Raw genomic sequence first — 23361 nt, 5'->3', positions numbered from 1 at the left:
TAGCTGCACTCTTGTTGTTTCCTCACGTGCGTTGCAGACGCCACTTGCCAAACAGTGGATCCACACTTCTTTCGGTAGCTCCACTATAATGGACAACTCTGGGAGGTGCCGGCAAGCGTCATGAACTGTCTGTACCAACTGTCGGTTTTGTGACACCAACTCGTTGCATTACAAGCTAAGTTGTTCTATATTAATCTTCAGCTCGCTCAGAACCTGGATCGCACAACTCTCTCTGGCATGGAGTTCTATTGTTATCCCATCTTGCAACTGATAAAGTGTGTGACGGGGAAGGGCAACCAAGTTGAGGCCAATGCCTTTCATTGTATTAAGTGTCACCCACTCCATTGTGTTTTCCGGGACTAGCACTCCCTCTAGAAATGTTATCATATTGGCCATTTTCACACATAGCATATGTTCTGCTACCGACGTGCCTACTATGACGTGGGTAGACAAGGTACCCTCTTGCGGGGCCGCACCTGTAACTCCTGCAACTGCACCCTTAGGGCCCCCAACACAGTCTTCTGCTCCGTCATAAATTCTTCGAGCGCTTCACTAGTGACATCGTGAACCATCTCGCCGATGTCATGGAGATCACCTTTAGTTAAGGTGATCGGGTCAATGGCCAGCTTTGAGGCCTTGACCTTCTTTCTTGGACCCGATCTTTCTGCAATGCGCGGTCATTTGAGCTGTGTAGAGGTGGTCCCTGGGTCCGCGCTCTCTTCTGCAAGTTCTGTGTCCTCTACCTCCTATCCTGCAGACGCTGCTTGGCCCTCCTCTGCCTATACTATGGCAATTTCTATTGTCTGTGTTGTTCCAGCTACTTCTGCAGCCATTTTCTGCTCCGCAGCTATCTGTGCCGCTTCATGGACTGTCCTGAGCTCGGCTGCCGCTTTTTTGTTGCGCCTTTTCTTAGCCAGTTGGGTGACGCGTAGCTTGGCATCATCCTTCCTTTTTTGTGTTGCCGTCTTTTCCAACTCCGCCAAATCTGGGGCGCACCACTCGGGAAGCATTTCTCTAACACTATAAAGATCGCGTCATCAGTGACTATGAATGGGAGCTTTGTCCATTGCTACATTGGATCTTTTTGCACCCTAATGTAGACGTTGTGCATGTCAGCCTTGAAGTCTGCAAAACTTTACAGACTGTTGTGCAACATGAGGGACAGGTGCAGCCTCCTATTAATCCACATTCAGATGCTCGCCTCCATGAGCACCTAGAAACTCTTGTTATCACAAATCTGTTTCACGTCCTTGGTGGCCCAGAGAAAAGCGTACTTCACAGCCTCTAGTAAGTCTCAGTTGATGCTCAGGAACTAGCTATCCTCCGGTAGTTCCCCCACTACCAGCAAGATGGATAAGAGCAACCACATGTAGTGGAAGGTCTTACCCTGTTCCTGGGCCTCCTAACAGTTGAGCAAAAACTCTTCACAGAGGAGCTCGACCCAATTGAACTGGACCCCCTCCACACACCGTTCGGCCAGAGCAACCATTGGCGCTGGTACTTCATCGACGCAACATTTTCTCATTACTTTACCATCTAGGAGCTGGGTGGCTACGGGCACCCCTTTATCCTTGATACAGGTGATATCGTAACCTCTCTTTTTCTTCTCGAGCTTATATTTTGTCTTCATGGCCTTTACGAGAGCCAAATCACTGCTTTTCCCTGCTATCATCGCGAGGTCCTTTCCCTTATAGGGAAGCCGAGAAATTCGGTGGATGAGATCTGTTGTGATGGGAATAGGCTCCTCCAGCCATAAGTACCCATCATGCACCAAGCAAAGCAACTACCTGATGATGAAAATGGTGATGGGTGCGCGGTGGCAATGGGGCATCCACAGCAGATGAAGCAACCCTACATTTTCCACACCGCGCAACCATTTTTGCGGTTCTAGCATTATCACCGGCCCCTCCGTATTTTGTTTCATCAGGTTCATCGTTTCTAAGTGCGAGAACTTCTCACTATCCACAAGGTCCCAACATTCATATTTCAGGGTGGGAATGCGTCCTAGGATTGAGCCATCAAAGGTAATTCCATCGGGGAGGAGCAAGGTCTGGAGTGCACTCTTCGTTGCATCCAGATCCTTTTGTATTTTGGTTTTCCCTTTTCATGGAGGGACATACTCGAGCAATTTCACTGTAGAGCACAATGGTTGGATGTCTTCCTCCACGTCTTCTTCTTCCTCTATGGTGGCAATGAGAGTCTGCAAGTCTTCTTCCTCTTCATCTGTATCAATGGTGACTACTTTGCATCTTCCTTCCATTGATAACTTACTGTGTTGCGGATTCCTCGGGGACATGCGTGTTGGTCCCATTGCCTGCTTATATTTCTTTGGTCTCGACATCTGGGGTGATTTAGGGATTTTTGTTGCAACCCCAGTGCCTTCGGGAACATCGTGGACCATGGGGGTCTATGCAGCCTTGCTGGCGGTTCCTTCTTCAATGCCCAACCCATCCTTAGTGGTCGTCATCATTTTTTCACTATATGCGATCTTTTGTGAACTTAAGGGCTCTATTATCGCTCGACTCTCAACGCTTTGCACTCTATTCAACTGCTCAAATCTCAATTGACCAAGTTTTGTCTACTGGCTAGCCCTTGGAGTTTTATAGTGCCTTTTGAATTCGAATTCGACCGTTCCCCCCAATTATGGGCCATCAATGCTTTCTTGGTGACAGATTTTCTGAAATCTTGCCCATAACTCTTGTCTTAAATGCCCGTCGCCCGCTCCATTTGGCCTCAAATCGGACATCCCGTCATGAACAGTGACACCAACGTTCACTTCCCAGCCCACCCACGTGGCAGTGCATGCCTCCATGCGCGAGCGCAAGCCTTGTGATAGGTTGTTCCTGCGCGCACCAGTCAGAGCGCGCAGCTCCTAGGCAGAATAATTTATAGTCATGTGCTCCCTTTCAGTTGCCTAGAGTGCTAAGACTGTTCTTGCTACGGCTATTCAGGTGGTCACACCACCTGTGCAAGGCTCCATCTCGCCCTCTAGTATAGTCTGCGGAAACTTTTCATCTGTCATCGTGGCGATTGGTGCCGCACACTCTACTGGTTGTAGTGTGCTCACCTGGTTACTGTGTTTGGTGATATACGGTCCTATCCATGGCAGCAGACTAATTAATTCTTGGCGATAGTCTTCTAATTCATTAATATGATCACCCACACCTTGCCTTGCCATCCTTGGTTTATCAACGAGACATGCTCCCTTGATCTTGTTTTCCAACCTCTCGACCTCTGCGTCCATCACAATGCTTTTCTTCCTTAGTCGTACTCGGTCCTTTTCAAGTTCACGAAGTCTAAGGTTCCCTTGCCGAATGGCTTCCTAAAGTATTATGTGTTTTGCTTCGTGTAGCTGTGTCATTTCTTCGTCCTGGGCTTTGCGCATTGTCGCACCTACGGGTGCTATTACGTGTGGATTCATATTTACATGCTCCTCATAGATTACGGTCCCTACTTCATTCCGCAACCTTGGATTTTTTTCGTGGTCAGGTTTTTGCACATGGTCCTATACGCCCATCGAACCGTTGGTACGCGCAGGTCCCAGTTAGTGTGTCTCACTTGGTGAACCCTGTTCAGCACTTCACACACCTTGTCAAATGCTTCTCCATGGATAATCCTTGGCGTGCTTCTCCTTTCCTGTTGTTGTGTTTTGTTCCGATTCTCTATTCTGGGAGTGGTGTGCGCTTGTGCGAGCTGCATGTCATATGTCTGTACCCATCAGGAAAGGTGGGCACTCAAGTTGTTTTGCCCCTCGTAACTAGTTGTCATCCTTAGCTGGGGTTTTCCAAATCGTAGGCACATCATCCTCTTGCATCTATGCCAGTCCCTAAAACTTCTCTGATGTGTACCCACCACCTTGCGGGTGTCATGTGAAATGCCCATTTTAGAGCATCGAACCACTGTTGTTTTTGTACTGCGCTTTCAAATTTGTTTAGGAATTCATCCACCATTGTCAACCCATCATATATAGGCAGATCCCTTACCTCTGTTGTCACGCAGTGCAGTGATCTAACCATCATGTTGCAATTAAGCATGGTTACCTCGTGTAATTAGTTCTGTCATCGTTCTGTTTCCTCATCCAAATCTAATGTGCAAGAGCTTTCGCGTTCCCACGAAATCCAGCCATCTATTGTAGGATTCACCCAATGTTGTTCCAGAGCAGTTATTTTGTAGATATAATCTAGCTCATCGTCGCTCTCGTCGTCACGCACTGGCTTCATGTACCACACTCCTTTCGCAGGGTCTAAAGGCACCACTATGCATAGTGACTGTTTCTCAAAAATCATTTTACGCTTCTTTAGATTCATTACTTCGTTCATATCGGTAGCCTAGTCTATTCCTAGTAGCACAAGATAGGGATTGTTGTCATCAGCAATCTCTATCACTCCAAAATCTGCCAGTGCGCTCGCACCTTCAATATCCACCGTTACTCCTTGCAATCTTCCCATGGGTAAGATCTTCTGTTGGTTCGCCATTCGCAATTGAATAGGAGACCATTGTAGTGTGGGTCTACCCATGTGTTCCCATGTTTGTTTCGGCAGTGCATTCGCGTCTGATCCGAGATCCAGAATTACCTAATCCATTTCATACTCTCCAATTTGCGCATTCAATCTCATTTTCCCTTCCTGTTCACAATGTGTGCTTTCCCAGCTTCCGGACCACGCGTGGTTCTCCTAACCCAATGCACCTAGTGATAAGTTCCTGTAGCCCTTTCACAGCCTTGTTGTCGTGCAGCAGTTTCATACATGTCTCCAGAAAGGTAGTGATCATTGAAGGATCCATCTTCGGCTCTAGTTGATCCTTACTACCTGAAGTGGAGGCCTCCGTGAAGCTCTTCTTAGCTTCCATGAATGTCTCCTTCACGTGTTCTAAATCAAATTCAGGTTCCTTTGTAGGAACCTTACGAACCCACGCAATTTCTTCAGGCTGCTTACCTTTGTCATCTCCTATTGTGATACCGCTTATGAGCACTGTGATGCAGGAAAGTGTTCCCTCTGTGGACAGAGGCAACCCCTCTAGCCCTAGAGTGGGTCTAGTCACAAACAAGGACAAATCAACAACAATTTTCCTTAAATAGTTCAAGTTGGAGGCCTACCTCAACCGGTGGTCGATGGAGTTCCGTTGCGCTGCTCCAACTTCCACTTCCTAATGAGTGATCAACCTGAAACAAAGCAAAGGAAATACAACAAAGCACGTAACCGGATACAACAAAGAACTATTTACTCATAAAGTCAAGAAGTCATGAGCTATCTAGTACATTGTATACAAGACATAGGAAAACATCATTGATTGCATTAAATATAAAATAGAGTAAGCTTACAAACAAGGTCTTGATGTTACAAGCCTTCTCAGGAGGGTCCAGCCAGCACGTTCCTCAAGCATTCACTCTTAGAGGATGGATCTCCCAATGCACAAGTCTCTCTCAATCACAAGTTTTACACAAGATAAAAGGCACTTCACAACCTTCCTCAAGCTCTTAAACAATCCCACACTTGTCACCTCACACTAGCTATCTAACAAGCTCACAATACTATCAGCAACACTCAAAAGACTAAGAATTCAAAACTATCCAAAAACTAGCAGCACATAGCAATGGTGAGAGTTTAAATAGGAGAAGGAGTCTCCATGAAAGGTGGGAGGATGAGTTTATCTCTAAGGAAGGTAGCACAAATGACGGAACAGCCACGTCAGAGAAAGGAGGGCGACATAAACAAGGCCAACAACCCAGTCTAGAGTCATCTGGAAGGCCGACTGTTGGAACAAACTCGCCCAAACTAGATCATCGCGGGGACATAAATGGTCTGTCGCCCTGATATCACTATTGAATAACGTAGCTAGTCATGTCATCGCGGGTAAATACAAGTGACAGTTGCGCTGGCACGTGAAATTCGACCATCGTAGGAATCACGTGTACTTCCACGACGGCAGTGCTTCTGGACTATTTTGGAGTGCCCATCAGCGCATTTATTAAGCCAACAGACGCGATGAGGCAGAAACTTTGGCACAGTGGGTCATTTGGCAACATTAGAGAGCATGAGAATGAATGATTTTGGACTCATGACACAGTAGGAAGACTGGGATGAAGGCAGTGACAAATTACTGTGTAACAGATGCCCCCTAAAGTATGAAGCCCGAGAGAGAGGGAGGGGTGAAATGCTTTATGAAACTGACTAAGCTGGAACACCATCTGGAAGAAACTGCACGCAAGTACAACTAATATCTCTGATAATGAAGTACATGTAGTCTAGGCATGGGCGCAACCATCCAAAAGACATACGAAATAGGTCTGTGGTATGGACACAGCCATCCAGCTAATGAGACCATGATGAAGATAAAGGTATGGTCGTAGCCATCCATGAGGACTCAGGTATGGTCGCAGCCATCCATCAATGAGTCATGTAATCATAAAACCAACCCACGCAGCCCGAACATGTGTAATCTAATTTCAGGGTCTTCAACCCATCCGATCAAAGTACAGATTCTAACATGAGAATAGATGTGCTGAGGTCGAGCATGATAGAAAATCGCTTGATTACCGGTCAATGATGAAAATTGTTAACAAGCGCGAGAGAAACCACCAATAATGCCAATGGCTCTCAAGGTACTGTCCAGCACAATCCACGAAGTGTGAAAAAGGAGTTGAAGTCGAACACCTGTGGAATCACCCAATCGATGACCAATGATAAAATTCAACCGTCAGGTGCGAAGAACTTGCCATTGAGGCATGCAAGCTCTAAGGTACTAAAAGAGATCTCTAGGTCAATCCCCTGGATAATGAGCTGATGTCGACAGGAGATGACCCGTCGCAGGAGGGCCATAATGTTTCCCCCATCAATGACACGAGACAAGGAACAAGAGGCAGATGGTGAAACAGAGTACCAGAGGAGAAGGCGAGGGTGTAAATTGCAGAAGGATTATACTCTTGAACACATCGGTGACACGACTCCGGAGGGGGCTGTGGCAGCATTCAGGCATCAATGGATCAGAGGCTCGAAGGAGGCGGCATGAATCAAATGGAATGAGGCTAGAATGATAACCCAACCCGCGGAAGGCCAAATGATGATGTATGGATGTCCCAACCTGACAAGAAGCAAAGTGTTGATGTTCAAGGGTGACTAGCTGCCATGGACAATCAATGATGAACCTGTTGTTGAGTCCAACCTAGTAATAGTTTAACGAGCCCTAGGAAGGAGAAGCTCGAGTCTCGTCATGGTGATGAGTCCAATGTCGTCACGGTTTAACGAGTCTGACATAGGTAAAACTCAGAGTCTTTTTCATGTTTAGAGAGTTTGAAAAAGACATGGAAAAGAAAACTCCAGGGGGGTCCTTTTTCATAGATATGTGTCTCTCGAGCCCGAAAAAGTATAAAACGATACTCGAAAGAACCGCCCAACCATTACGATTGAGGAGTACTTATTGTAAGTAGTGACTTCGACCCGAAAAAGTAGAAAATCGGTCGGAAGCACGCCGTTTCGTAACCAGTAACGAGCCTGAAACGACAAAAACCCGACAATCTTTTTGTGTTTAAACGGTCAAAAAAAGAGCTTAAAGACGACCGCCTCTCGTTTCTTTTAACGAGCCAAGAGGAAAACTCGGCTATCTTTTCATCTTTAAACGGTCAGAAAAGAGCTGAAAGCAGACCTCCATTTTTATTCCATTTAACGAGTCAAAAAGGGAAAAATACTCGGCAACCTTTTCATCTTTTACGAGTTAGAAAAGAGCTTAAAGGAGACTCGTCCTGGAGGAACGAGTGGTATAAAGGGTAGCAACTGGTTCCGGCAATGGTGGAACTGCTCAAAAATGTAATGGTCAAGAGGTTGGCTAATAAAACCACTCATCGCTGTGGTTCCTCAGGAAAGGGAAAACAACCAAGTGAAATCATATGATCAGCCAAAGAGATGGTGGCGATGGAAAGAAACAACCAAGGCTCATTTAGCAGAATTTAGCGGATAAACAGCAATCACGAGATGTAAATCGAGTATGGGTTCATTTTTACACAAGCATGAACCATGGAGAACTCTGCTTGGATTCGGTTTCATGTTTACACAAGCTTGAAACGAAAAACTATGCTTGTTATAAGTGCACATGCCCCCAACATAATGAACGCAAATCGAGGTACATGCCCCCCAAGCTTCATTGCATTCAACGAGGTGGATGGATTGAAGGTTCACATTCAAGATCTTGGAAAGACTCGACTTGGATTTTACGACATCTTAATCAAAGACTCGATTTGGAAAGGGAGTTGTTTCATTTTTTAATGAGGTTGACACAGTAAAAGAACTATCCTCATAACCCTTGTTTCATTTTTTAACGAGGTTGACATAAGATCAAGAACTTTCCTCATGATTCCTTGTTTCATTTTTTAACGAGGTTGACATAAGATCAAGAACTTTCCTCATGACTCCTTGTTTCATTTTTAAATGAGGTCAACACAAGATCAGCACTATCCTCGGGACTCCTAGTTTCATTTTTTAACGAGGTTGAGACAGGAACAAACTATCCTCGGACTCCTTGTTTCGTTTTTTAACAAGGTCGACACAAGATCAGAACTATCCTCGGAACTCCTTGTTTCATTTTTTAACGAGGTCGACACAAGATCAGAACTATCCTCGAACTCCTTGTTTCGTTTTTTAACGAGGTCGACACAAGATCAGAACTATCCTCGGAACTCCTTGTTTCGTTTTTTAATGAGGTTGACACAAGATCAGAACTATCCTTGGACACCTTGTTTCATTTTTTAACGAGGTCGACACAAGATCAGAACTATCCTCAGACACCTTATTCATGGGCCATCCAAAAACGGGGCTCAAACTATCCTCAGATTCCTTTTTTTTTTTTTTAACGAGGTTGACACAAGATCAGAACTATTCTCGGAACTCCTTGTTTCATTTTTTAATGAGGTCGACACAAGATCAGAACTATCCTCGGACTCCTTGTTTCGTTTTTTAATGAGGTCGACACAAGATCAGAACTGTCCTTGGAACTCCTTGTTTCGTTTTTTAACGAGGTCGACACAAGATCAAAACTATCATTGGACACCTTGTTTCGTTTTTTAACGAGGTCGACACAAGATCAGAACTATCCTTAGACACCTTGTTCACGGGCCATCCAAAAATGGGGCTCCCAAGAGGTCTTCACGAGATGGGAGAAACACACTCTGGGAGGAACACATGTCAGGATGTCCCAATGACAGGTCGGGTTCCAATGCCCCCAGTACATCTTGTACCAGACCAGCTGCATGGTCATCAGCAGAGGTGGAAATGGAACGGGTAGCCACATAATTTACCTGTGGCAAGGAGGGTATTGCGGGCGAGCAAGAACCAATAGGGGGTGACGGCTGCGCAGGAGGCAACGGGGGACTAACGAACGATAATTGATCTATAGTCACTATTCTTCCTTCGTGTGGAAAACAAACCACACGGAAAAGGGAAGAAACGAGGGCCCCCATGGCATAAATATAATCATGGCCAAGGAGAAGACTAAAATTTGCGCCTTGGACAACCATGATGTCTAGATAGATGGTTTTTCCCCCCAAAGTAACAGAAAACTTTGGGAGGTTACCGGGAGGTTGACAAGGTTCTCCGTCGAATGCCAACAGATTCTGTGTAACCGGCACAAGCTGTGGGGAGCCCAAAGCTTGCCAAGTAGTGGAAGGAATAAGATTGACAGATGCACCCTCATCCAAGACAGTGCCAGGTACCACCTTATGGTAGATGTATACTGTAATCTCGAAAGGCACATAGGATGGAAGGTGGAAAGCAGTCAAGTGACTACAATCGAAGGTGACGGCGAAACTACTTGGTGGGGGAATCGTATGATTGCCCCCCAAGGACTGGAGGAGGACTCCCCAGATCAGCTGGGATAGGAGAGTCGTTTCCGGACTTTGGAGAATCTGAGGAGACGAGAAGAACATGAGCATGATGCTCTTCTGAGACAGAGCGATCAACAGGTGGTGATTTGGAGTCGACACTCTTTCTGACCAATGGTTGGTCTGGAACAGGCTTAGCACAGCCAGGCTCAGAAGGAGGAGGACAGACAAGAGAAGAATCTAAGTCAATTTCTTTGTCAACAGGGAGAGGGTCTGAAGAGAGCCTCTGATAACCAATGGGAAGTTGGGGTGAAGAAGTTGTAAGACTTTCCAAAATGGCGGAAGCTTTATCCATGAGTGGACAAAGGTGAAGGGGATGGTTGCCTTCACATAGCCTACAGGGGAATCGAATCTTCCCGTCCTTCTTACTGTTGCCAGTTGCTAGGATAGCATCGCCTTGAGCTTCAGAGGACGATGAGGGACGAACCGGATCGTGAGACCATACTTCTAGGATCCTTGGAATGCCAGGACAATCACGAAGAAGATGGTCACCCTTGCATAATTTACAAGGAAACTTAACCTTCCGCGGAGGAGCAGAAGGTGGTTCGTCCTGGGATGGACTCGGAGCAGTAACTGCACAGGTGGCCTTGGATTTATCGGACTTCTTCTTCTTCTTCGTCTTCTTCTTCTTCTTCTTCTTAGTCTCCTGGTTACTAGATGTGAAACTTTCACCAGGTGAAGGAGGAGAGGAGGAGGAGGAAACAAGGGAAGAAGGCATAGGCTCAACCTTGGATTCAACATGTCTTGGTTCGGACGAAGGAGATGGTGGGACAGGAGTCATATCACTCGGGACCGTCGAGGTTGAAAACAACCATACAGGCAAACCGATGGTTATCCCAGGCAACGATAGTGTTGCCATATACGGAGCACTTACATTCCCAAATGAAGGAAATGGACCAGGATTTCCATCTGGGGGAAAACCTTGGCCGGTAGACTCGGGGAATGTTGCCATCGAGAATGAGAAAGAACCCTACTTAAGCTAATGCAAACAAGATCTAACCGAGAAAATGTGAATCGTGGCCGAATAAATTTTAAGACACAGGAACAAAACTTGACTTTTTCATCTTTAAAGAGTCGAGAAAAGGAAAAAAGATGACTCTAGTCGCCTTCGAATATTTAATGACCCTGAAGTGACAAGTGCTCAGATGGACCTTTTCTTTTAGGGAGTGCAAAAAGGAACGAAAGTGACTACTCTGGAGAACTAGGCAAAAGGTTTACCAGACAAATCCGTAAAACTGCATATACACCTAGGCAATAAGGACTTTTCGTACAGCAGTCAATCTTCCCGAATGCTGTGTTCAGTGAGTTACGGCTTGTAAGGCGGCAGACACGGCTTCCTATGGATAAAGGATGATAACCTAGTGGGGTCTCCCCATATACTAGACGGTACGTGGAAGCACAAATTCGTACTAGACCACTATTGAGTCACAAAAGGAGGAATCACCCAACCTTAAGTGGAAACAAAAGTGACTAGGTTTAACGACGTCGGAGCACGTCTCTAGCCTAGACCTCTAAATGTGCGTGATATGTTCCAATGCGTTGTTAGATTTATTCAGTTCATTTTAAAGTTGATCTTGGATTATGTTTCAGTTTTCAGGCCTTACCGTATGTATATAACAAGGCCTAGGATGCAGCTAGAATGAATGAAATATCCTTTTCTTGGATGAACACCTACCTATGGGAGGGTAGAGAGATCATTCCCAAACCAAGAAAACCAAGGCAACAAACAGTCACTCAATGCAAGCAGACATCAATTCTTAAAGTGCACGGATACTACTAATGAGAGATCTAATCATTCGCTTTTCAATATGCAACTTGAAATGCAAATTTACTTTCACTTTCGCATGCTAAATGAAATGCAATTCTTTGATTTTGATGCCTTTAATCTAAAGAAACCAATAAGCAACAAACAAATGTGGAAAAACGATTGATCCAAACAATTGTAATCTATGTCCGGGTAGTGAAGAGAAATAGAAACAATACCGAGATTGGTCCAATAACAATCACTAAATAATCAACCAAAAGTAAGCAAAGGGGAAGGCTCAATCAAACCAACAGCAAGCAGCAAACGAATCCTTGCAAACAAGCAACCAAGCAAAATTGATCCAAAGGACTTGAAACAATAAAACTAGGTCACAAAGAAAAAAGGCAAGATTCGTCCAACAAAGCTTACAAGAGAGTGCCTCAACCTCTAGACAATGAAAAACAAGTCATCAACCAAGTGGGAATAGCAGGGACTAGCAAGACTGGCGGATTCAGGAGGCAGAATTGAAAAAATTCAATTCTACAGCAATCAGCGCGGGCAATACACAGCAATAAAGCACTGATAAAGAACACCACGCAGCAACAAAGCGATGTCAGTGTGGAAGTACACGCCTTTTCCACGATGGTCCGATTTACAGAACCGTCGCGACTGTTAGGTGTAATAATGCGTTGAACAGCAAATTACAAACAGGGTGACGCGATGACAGCGCGACTGTTAAATTAAAAAGTGCGATGATGTTCGAAAATAGCCACAGGCGATCCAAAAACTCCCAAACCAAAATAGTCAATCTTTAAACAAAAAGGGCATTACCTAGATCAGACCAGGAAACTTAGAAAATAGGTAACTAATCCCCAAAATCTCAAGGGAGACCAAAACAAAAACTCAAGGCAAGAGTAGACAAGAAAAAAAAAAACAAAGGCCAGCTCCCCAGCAAAGTCGCCAATTTGTGATGCAGGAAAGTGTTCCCTCTGCAGACAGAGGCAACCCCTCTAGCCCTAGAGTGGGTCTAGTCACAAACAAGGACAAATCAACAATAATTTTCCTTAAATAGTTCAAGTTGGAGGCCTACCTCAACCGGTGGTCGATGGAGTTCCGTTGCGCTACTCCAGCGTCCGCTTCCTAATGAGTGATCAACCTGAAACAAAGCAAAGGAAATACAAAAAAGCACGTAACCAGATACAACAAAGAACTGTTTACTCATAAAGTCAAGAAGTCATGAGCTATCTAGTACATTGTATACAAGACATAGGAAAACATCATTGATTGCATTAAATATAAAATAGAGTAAGCTTACAACCAAGGTCTTGACATTACAAGCCTTCTCAGAGGGTCCAGCCAGCATGTTCCTCAAGCATTCACTCTTAGAGGATGGATCCCCCAATGCACAAGTCTCTCTCAATCACAAGTTTTACACAAGATCAAAGGCACTTCACAACCTTCCTCAAGCTCTTAAACAATCCCACACTTGTCACACTCACACCAGCTATCTAACAAGCTCACAATACTATCAGCAACACTCCAAAGACTAAGAATTCAAAACTATCCAAAAACTAGTAGCACATAGCAATGGTGAGAGTTTAAATAGGAGAAGGAGTCTCCATGAAAGGTGGGAGGATGAGCTTATCTCCAAGGAAGGTAGCACAAATGACAGAACAGCCACGCCAGAGAAAGGAGGGCGACATAAACAAGGCCAACAACTAGGTCTGGAGTCATGTGGAAGGCCGACTATTGGAACAAACTCGCCCAAACTAGATCATCACGAGCACATAACTGGTCTGCTGCGCTGACATCGCTATTGAATAATGTAGCTAGTCATGTCATCACGGGTAACTACAAGCGACAGTTGCGATGGCACATGAAATTCGACCATCGCGGGAATCACGTGTACTTCCGCGATGGTTGCACTTCTGGACTGTTTTGGAGCGCCCATCAGCGCGTTTATTAAGCCAATAGATGCGATGAGGCAGAAACTTTGGCAAAGTGGGTCATTTGGCAACATCAGAGAGCATGAGCATGAATGATTTTGGACTCATGACACAGTAGGAAGACTGGGATGAAGGCAGTGAAAAATTACTGTGTAACAAGCACTATGTTTACATTTGGGTCCTCGTCGCGCAACTCAGACCTCATAATTTGCAAATTCTGAGTCGGGCGAGGCTGGAGTACCCCTTTTTCGCGCAACCTCACTATCAATGTAGGGCAGTCTTCTACCTCATTATCAAACTAAGTACAGTACAAACATGATGTTCTCGTCGAATTCGTACAATCGCGGGCATAGCATCCTGGCCCTCCGTAATTGTAACAAATTAGTTGTCTGCGACCCCTTCCTGGTCCCATTCCACCTCGACCTTGTCCACACCCCTGAAATCCAGCGCGTGCTATTCTTGCATTTGGGTTTAGGACTTGCGTTTCAGTCTGTACCCTGTAGGAAGGAATCCGATCCATCATTAGTTCGTAGCTTCTACAGGTGCGTTCATCATGGCCTACCGACCTGCAGAAATTACAAAACAATTGTTGGGACGTCTGCATATACTTCTGCAATAGATGAAAATTATCCGTAGTGTGTTTTCCTCATATCTAACAAATTTCGCACCATAGTGCAGGTGCCGTGCTCGGTCCTACTTGTGCCTCAGGTCTTAATGGCATCAGCCCTCCTCCCACCAAGTAATTTGTGAAAACTGGACAGTGGTCCTTGTCATGCCCCTGGCCTTTTCATTTTATGCACCATACCTCCTCACGCGCCTCTAGCCGAGGTGTCCTGTCTTGTTTCAAATTATGCATTTCCAGACACAAATTTTGTAGTTGCATGTGGATTTGTTGGACTCCTAGACCAGGATCTTGTATAGGGGTCTCATGCAATCTCATCACCATCTCCAAAGCTTCGACCTGGGTGGAAAGCTTTTGTTGTGATAGCGTCGTCCTTAGATGCAGTGTTAATGACGCTACAAACCATGCATGGTGCTACCCATCCATCAAAGTCATGCTAGCTTCACGAATCATACTCTTTAGTCTCTAGTACAGATCCCAGGGGGTCTCGCACGGGAGCATCGCGATCTCCTTAAACCCAATAATTGATTGTGTCTCTGACTTTGTCCTGCTAAATTCCTTGTTCAGCGCGGCCTGGATTTCTGCGATTCCTGCGTTTGGATGGTCATTAGAATGCTTAATGTACCATGTTAATGCACGATCCTACAACGCACTTACCAGTGTAGCCTTCTTTATATTGTCATCCACACCTCCTTGTGCTTCCCATACCGCCCTTACCACGAACTAGAATTGGTCTCGATCTTTATTCCCTACTCCTCTGAATACTGGCAGTTTGATCGCGATCACCATACTGAACTATGGTGGTGGTGGAGGTGGGGTGGGTGGAGGTGGACGTGAATATGGTGAGACGGGTGGTGGTGTAGGTGGAGGTGGTAAGCACGGAATTTTCTACCTTATCAAACTGACCACGCTCCTCGGAGAAACTTTCGGGAGCTCTTCCTTGGTTTCCCATTAGGTTTAAATTAAGGGACTAGTTTCTAATTCTTCACTACTTACGTTTTTGTAGATATTCCCACTTCACGTAGTCCCAAACATTAATTTATTTGCATAACCCGCTTTTCACACAATAGCATCTTAATCCAAGTGTTCAAAGATTTAATATACTTACCTCACAGTCCTTTGAGGAAGCATCCTTCCACCTCACTATAGCTGACGATCGTATCTACCACGAACTCAGTGATAAATCCTCCTATTATTCGATCGAGCCAATGGTCCACAATTTGCGTGATCTTATCTTTTGACGCTTCTAGTCTGCGCACTAATTCTGAAGTCCACATGATCGGTTTGTTGAGCCTACACCTTCCCTGACTGTCTACTAGCTTCGCGATCCACTCATACAGCTCAGAAGGAAAGGATGCAAAGAAAATTTCATGGATTTCCATATATAAGTAGCGCTCCAACCACTGTTCCTTAAATACTTGTGGATTCTTGTTTTCCTGCGCCACGAACTCGTGAATCTTCTTGTCCAACCACCCTTCAATTTATTTCTTTGTTGGATTCTAGTGACACGACATCAGACATCCCTTATGCAAATCCCGGTCCTGGCAACAGAACCATTTGTTGGCTTGTATGGGCCTGACCCAGGTTTAGAGGTGATTTAGCTAAACAAATCCTGTACTACTGGCCCTTTCGGTAATAGTCCGCGGAGCGCGGACTAAGGTCTCACCTGAAGTAGTATGGGACGATGCTAGAACCAGGTTTCCGCACCCTAGAGATGTCTAATGATTTTCAATGGTCCGCGGTTTGACCCTGCGCGCACGTTACTACGCGCACCTATCAATACCTCGCAGCCTATGATGCTGCCTTCACACAGCCCTACTCGGGGCTCGATCCATGTTATTACCTAATCCCTTACTATTAACCCTATACTAATTGATCACTTAGCTTATCTGTATGGGTTTAATTATACTTAATAGTGTTCATCATTCATACAAGTGCATGCGATAAATAAAACAGTACAATAGAAAAAGATATCAACCATATAATAACACAAACAGATACACAAGATTTGGAATCAAACTTCTCTTTATTATCTCTTTCCCTGGTTACAAACCTGACTCTACCCTGCACACTCAGCTACAAGGGTCCACGCACTCAGTTGCGGACTCTTCTAGCCCTCTGTGCACTCAGCTGCAGAGCCTCTTCCTACTACTACGACCCAAAGCACTTAGACCTTTACTCTATGCTCGCTATCTTCTAGACTCCATTCCTTGACTACTTTACAACTTAGAGCCTCGCTCTATTTATACAATCCCATGGTCTGGAGACCATGGGTAGGCCGACACTACCTTCAAAACTTAGGGCGGACAACCCTATGTCTCTAACATACAATTGCGCTCCGTGCCCACAATTCGTGGAGTCTTTACAACAATAGTACTCAAAGCTTGGGCTTTGAGCCCCAAAACATGATGTGGGGGGATTCCATGCCCAACGTTTGGATACATAAGGAATGAGAGAGTCTTTAATGTATTCTATTAGAATCCTTTGAGATCTTGTCTCATCCTTTTTATACTTGGTTAAGGCTTGAGTTTGTTCCTTAGCAGAAATAGTGACATTCCCTTGATGTGTTCTAGGAGTTCATTCTCCTTAAGAAGTAAATCAATCCTCTTCTTCCATGCAAGAAATTTATTGGTACCTACCAATTTGTTGCGTTCCTTGCAAAAAGACATTGATGTATATTCATAACGGGACATATACTTACTTGATAGATTTTGAGATGTAGTAGACTTTCTTTCTCCTTGAAAACTTGATGGATTGCCTTCCTTAGATCTTGATGTTCTTCAAGTTTCTTTCTCTAAGTGGACTTGCTTGATGATGAGATGTGCTTGGTGTCTTGTAGATGATGTGGGTCCTTCTTTGATTTGCTCCTCTTGTAGGTGCCTTTATATAAGGCTCTTCTTCTTTCTTTGTAGTTTTCCTTGATGAATGACAGATGGTAGACCTTCTTGTTCTTGAAGTGATTGAGACTTATTGGCTTGATGCTTCAACTTTTGGAGATGTCCTTTCTAGATGAGTGTTCTTGAGATTCCCTTTCCTTGATGTGTCACCTTAGCTCTGATTCCATGTTGAAGAATCAAGGGCAATTAGATGTAGTATGGTTCTTCTTGACTTGATAACAATTTGTGGAGTCTTTTTACTTTTCTTATTAGCTTAATCTTCTTCTTCATATTAATGCATGTGTGTGTACTTCATCAAAATGCTACCAAAAACATAAGAACAAGAACACAATATGTTGGCTCTCTGCCGGGGCCAAAACCTCTCTTCTCTTTAGAGGAAAACCCTTTAGTAAGTTTCTCTTATTGAAGCTTCTTATTGATCAATACCAAACCCTAGACCCTTGACTAGACTATCCTCCAAGAACAATTCAAGTCCTTCCTCCTTTCTGCAATTTGTTCCCCGAAACTTCGTCCTCCTTCCAATTATTGTTAGATCTTGTTGTACTTGCTCTAGAAGAGATACCTTTTGATAGGACCCTTTACTTATGATGATTCCTTCCTTCTCTTCACCAACAAACAAACTTGAATGACTGTAATAGGAGGGTTTTTATAATAGCAGAGAAAACCTCCTTTTTCTTCACACGTGTGACTGTAATAGGCTTTATAACAACCCTATTACCTTCACTCTTCTTCCTTGCTTCTTCGCTTGAGTAGGAGGAACTTTAGGTCTATATTCTTAGCCCAAATTATGAGGTTTATGTGACTCTAAAGGAGGGCTTCTATGACAATAGAGACATCCTCTCCTTCTTCACACGTCTGACTGTTTTCAACCCTAGAAAACAATTCTCTTGACTTCGGTTGTGTAACCTTCTCCTTCGCTACCCGTGGAGACCTTTTACTCCATCGTTCATTTACCCTTTTCTAGGCTTCCTACCTTCACTTATTTCAGAGAGGAATGCATTGTATTTGGAGTGGACAACCTCTATATATAGAGGATTGTGTTGGGTTGTGTTATATTATTTTCATGACTAGCCCATGTAGTCCCTCCTAGCCCCCCTAGGGTTGCGGGGTTTGAGGGGGGCGGGTAGGCCCCCTCTACAGGGTCTGGGGCAACGCGCCGGAATTTTTTTTTTTTTTGGGACCCTATATTAGGTTGGGCGGACCTACCTATGGTTTTTCGGTCCATGGTTTTGGACGCAATGGTTTTCGGTCCATGGTTTTAGACGTGATGGTTTTCGGTCCATGGTATTGGATGCTTCTGCATGTATAAATATGTATTGTAACATTGAAAGGAACATAATGAAAAATCAAGCTGGTAGTCCCGGTTTTGGGATCCAAGGGAAAATCTTTGTGTATATGTGTTTTATGTGTTATGCTCTCGCATTGTTTATTTTATGTGTTTTAGAATTCGTATGTAGGTAATTTCTGTATGGGGTTAAAACCTACATTTGGTATCAGAGTTGTTTTTGGCTTCAATGGGGATGCCTTTGTTGCTTAGGGGTTTCGCTTGGGCCTATGGTAGACCCTGTTCAGTGGGAGATCTGCGAGATTGATTCTGGTGGAGAAAGAATATGGAAAGCAGTGGAAAGATAGAGATCGAGAAATTTAATGGTCAGAGTTTTGAGTTGTGGAAACTCAAGATGGAGGATCTGTTGGTGGATAAAGATCAGTGGATAGTGGTAGATTCAGGTACTAAACCAATGGGAGTGTCTGATGAAGAATGGAAGAAGTTTGATCGGAAGGCAAAGAGCACAATAATATTGTGTGTCTCAGATTCAATATTGTTGAATGTATCAGGGGAAGCTATGGTTAAGGCTTTGTGGGACAAGTTAGGGACTTTGTACCAATCTAAGTCTCTGGTGAATAAACTATTCCTACGGAAAAAACTGTACAACTTGAGGATTAAACATGGAGACTCAGTGACAGAGCATCTGAATGCATTTAATACTGTGGTAAGTCAATTATCATATGTTGATATCAAAATTTCAAATGAAGATAAGTGCATTAGTTTGTTGTGTTCTCTACCAGATTCGTGGGATAGTCTAGTTATTGCAATAGGTAGTAATGCAACTACCTTGCAGTTTGATGAAATAGTCTCATCCTTGCTGATGAAGGAGATGAGACGGAAAAATATGGACAACCAGAGTGGTGATACGTTGTCTGTACAAGGTCGGTCCCATAACAGAAACAAAAATAAGTCATTGAGTGGGAGATCTAAATCTAGAGGGAGATTTAAATCTCCAGAAAAACCTGTAAAGGTGGTGTGCTGGAAATGTGGAAAGGAAGGGCACTACAAAAGGGACTGTAAATCTAAAGCTCCTAACAAAGGAAAGGGATTTGATGATGCTTCTTTTGTAGAGGCGAAAACCACCTCAGATGAAGGTGGGGATGTGTACTTGGCTTCTTCAAGTACACATGTAGATCATGAGGCATGGTTGATTGACTCAAGTGCATACTTTCACTTCACTCCCCATAGAGAGTGGTTCTACGAGTATGAGAAATACGATGGTGGTGATGTCTTCTTAGGGGATGATAGGAAGGCTAGAATCATTGGTCGCGGAAAAGTAAAGTTGAAGTTGCAAGGTGGAAGGGTTAGAACACTTCAGGGTGTTCTGCATATTCCTGCATTAGCTAGAAATATGGTTTCTGTAAGCAAGCTGGATGATGTAGGTGTAAAACCAGTGTTCGAGAAGGATACCTACAAGATGGTTCGGGGAGCACTGGTATTGATGTGGGGAGTTCGTACTAGAACTCTGTATAAGCTGCAAGGTAGCACTGTTTTTGATGGGTTCAACAGTTCTGTGGTTCTTGAAAGTAGAGCAGAAAATCTAGTGGTCTCTGGAGAGAAGACCATGTTGTGGCATCAAATGCTTGGACATATTGGAGAGAAGGGCCTTTGAATACTTCATGGTAAAGGTATGGTAGAAGGTATGAGTAATAGCTCTCTGGATTTTTATTTCTATGAAAATTGTGTATATGGGAAGCAGAATCGGGTGAAACAGATACTAGAGCTTGTGCACAGTGATGTGTTTGGACCTGTGAAGGTTCCATCACTGGGTAAGTCTATGTACTATGTATCATTTATAGATGGCTTCTCAAGGAATACATGGATATATTTCCTTAAGAAGAAATCTGAAGTCTTTGACAGGTTTAAAGAATTTAAGGCTCTGGTGGAAAACCAGACAGAGAAGAAGATAAAGGTGCTGAGGACAGATAATGGTGGAGAGTTTTGCAGTAAGGAATTTGAAGAATTCTGTAAGAAGTGTGGTATAGCACGGCAGAAGACTACTCCATATACACCTCAGAAAAATGGAGTTGCAAAAAGAATGAACAAGACGTTGATGGAAAGGGCAAGAAGCATGCTCAGTGGTGCTGGGTTAGGACAGAAATTCTGGGCAGAGGCGATGGAGATAGCATGTTACCTAGTCAACAGATCACCTTCATCAGCGTTGGAGGATAACAATCCATAAGAGGTATGGACTGGTAAGAAACCCTCTCTTTCACATCTGAGGGTATTTGGATGTGATGCATATGTACATGTTCCAAAGGAGAAACGAACCAAGTTGGATAGTAAATCTAAAAAGTGCATCTTTATTGGGTATAAGGATGGTTTAAAGGGTTATAAGCTTTGGAACTCAACAACAAGGAAGGTTGTGTACAACCGAGATGTGGCGTTCAGAGAGGTGAAAGATGTTATTAAACATGAAGTCCAACCAAAGGAACCTAAGAAGATAGAGTTTGAGCTAAAGGAGGAAGAATCAGACTCTACAGTAGAGGAGGAATCAGAAGATGAAGAGCCACAAACTCTGGGTGTAAGAAGATCAGTTCGAGAAAGAAGGCAGCCAGAAAGGTATAGTCCATCTGCTTTCTATTCAAATTTTGCTTTATTTATTACTGATGATGATCCCAGAATTGTAAAGGAAGCAATAGATTCAGAAGATGGAAAACTCTGGAAAGAGGCCATGGTTGATGAAATGGCATCTTGGCACAAAAATGAGGCTTGGTATCTGGTGGAGTTGTCGGCTGGAAGGAAACCCATTGGCAGAAAATTGGTGTTCAAGAAGAAGACAAATGCAGAAGGAAAGGTGGAGAAATACAAAGCTCAGTTGGTAGCAAAAGGTTATTCCCAAATGTCGGGAATTGATTTTGGTGATATTTTTTCTCCTGTTGCCAAGGTAGCTTCTATTAGATTACTTTTATTTGTTGCTGATGCTTTTAATTTTGATGTAGAACAGATGGATTTGAAGACATCATTTCTTCACGGGGATCTGGAAGAAGAGATCTACATGAAGCAACCTGAAGGCTTTGCGGTCAGAAGGGTAAGAAAGAATTGGTATGCAAGTTAAAGAAGTCTCTCTATGGGTTAAAACAGTCACCAATGATGTGGTATCATAAATTTGATACATTTATACAGGGACTTGGCTTCACCAGAAGCAAAGCAAACCACTGTGTGTATTTCAAATTAACTGGTGAGCGTGTTATTTATTTGGTCTTATATGTGGATGATATGTTGCTAGTTGGAAATGAAAATAAATTATCCAGGATTTGAAGACCCAATTGTCCTCCAAATTCGACATGAAAGATCTTGGTGCTGCAAACTATATTTTGTGCATGGAAATTAAAAGAAATCGGGCAAAGAGGAAGCTCTGTTTAAACCAGAGGAAGTATGTCGAGACAATATTTCAGAGGTTTAATATGCAGGACAGTAAACTAGTGAAGGTTCCTATTCCTATAGGTGTAAAGTTATCTGCTGAACAGTGTCCGAAGACACAAGAAGAGGAAGAGGACATGTCTCGTGTTCCATATGCAAGTGCAGTCAATAGCCTGATGTATGCAATGGTCTGTACTAGACCATACATTGCACATGCAGTGGGAGTATTGAGCAGGTTTATGTCAAAACCAGGGAAGGAGCACTGGACAGCAGTGAAGTGGGTTTTCAGGTATTTGCGTGGCACTAGTGATTATGGTTTGTGCTACTAAGGAAGACCAAGATTGGATAGAGTGTTGGATATTCGTGGCTTTGTCAATGCAGACTAGGCTGGAGATCTGGATCAGAGAAGATCTACAAGTGGGTATGTTTTTAACCTATTTGGAGGTGCAGTCAATTGGATGAGTAAGAAACAATCTGTAGATGCACTATCAAGTACAGAGGTAGAATACATGGCAGCCACTCATGCAAGCAAGGAAGCAGTTTGGTTGCAGAGATTGTGCTCAAGTATGGGGTTAGTATAGGGAGCTATAAGGATAGACTGTGACAGCCAAAGTGAAATTTCCTTGGCAAAGAACCATGCTCATCATTCAAAGAAAAAGCACATCGATGTTCAGTACCACTTTGTGAGGGATATGATAGAAGACAAAAAGGTGTTGCTGGTAAAGGTGGACACTTTAAAGAATACTACATATGCATTGACAAAATCTGTGAGCTCTGAGAAGTTCTCTTGGTGTAGAGAAACAATGGGAATTTCAGGGCTGGATAAATGACTAAGCTATCCTGTGGCCCCCTGTGGAAATAAAACAACAAGTGGGAGAATGTTGGGTTGTGTTATATTCTTTCCACGACTAGCCCACGTAGTGAATCGGGAGCCCCCCCTTTGTTGCACCAATTGCACAGCGGGGGGGTTTGAGGGGGGTGGGTAGCCCCCCTCTACGGGTCCGGGACAACGCCCTGGGAAATTTTTTTTTTGGACCCTATATTAGGTTGGGCATACCTACCTATGGTTTTTCGGTCCATGGTTTTGGACGCGATGGTTTTCGGTCCATGGTTTTGGACACGATGGTTTTCGGTCCATGGTATTGGATGCTTCAGCATGTATAATTATGTATTGTAACATTGAAAGGAACATAATGAAAAATCAAGCTGGTAGTCCCGGTTTTGGGATCTAGGGGAAAATCAATGTGTATATGTGTTTTATGTGTTATGCTCTCGCATTGTTTATTTTCTGTGTTTTAGAATTCGTATGCAGGTAATTTCTGTACGGGGTTAAAACCTACAGATTGTCCCTCCTTTAGGTCGACTTGAAGGCTGACTTGTTGTTTGTAGGTCTACTTTCTATCTTTTCTTCGAATGGCTATGTCACATGCTTGGAGGAGACTTGACTTTGCTTGGAGGGTTATTCTTTGACTCTTATACATACATATACATGGTGTGACATGCCCTTAAGGTCTTCAACATTTTCTTTTGACCATTTGACTCACCTATAGCACTTTAACATGTGCTAGACCTATTTCAATGAGTAAGAAACTCA

This window comes from Pinus tabuliformis, chromosome 7 (genome assembly GCF_031772625.1).
Source record: "Pinus tabuliformis cultivar Carrire ecotype Pingquan chromosome 7, CPIR1, whole genome shotgun sequence".
NCBI classification, from domain to species: Eukaryota; Viridiplantae; Streptophyta; class Pinopsida; order Pinales; family Pinaceae; genus Pinus; species Pinus tabuliformis.
The sequence above is the reverse complement of the archived record's forward strand: the minus strand, read 5'-3'. Positions refer to the sequence as shown.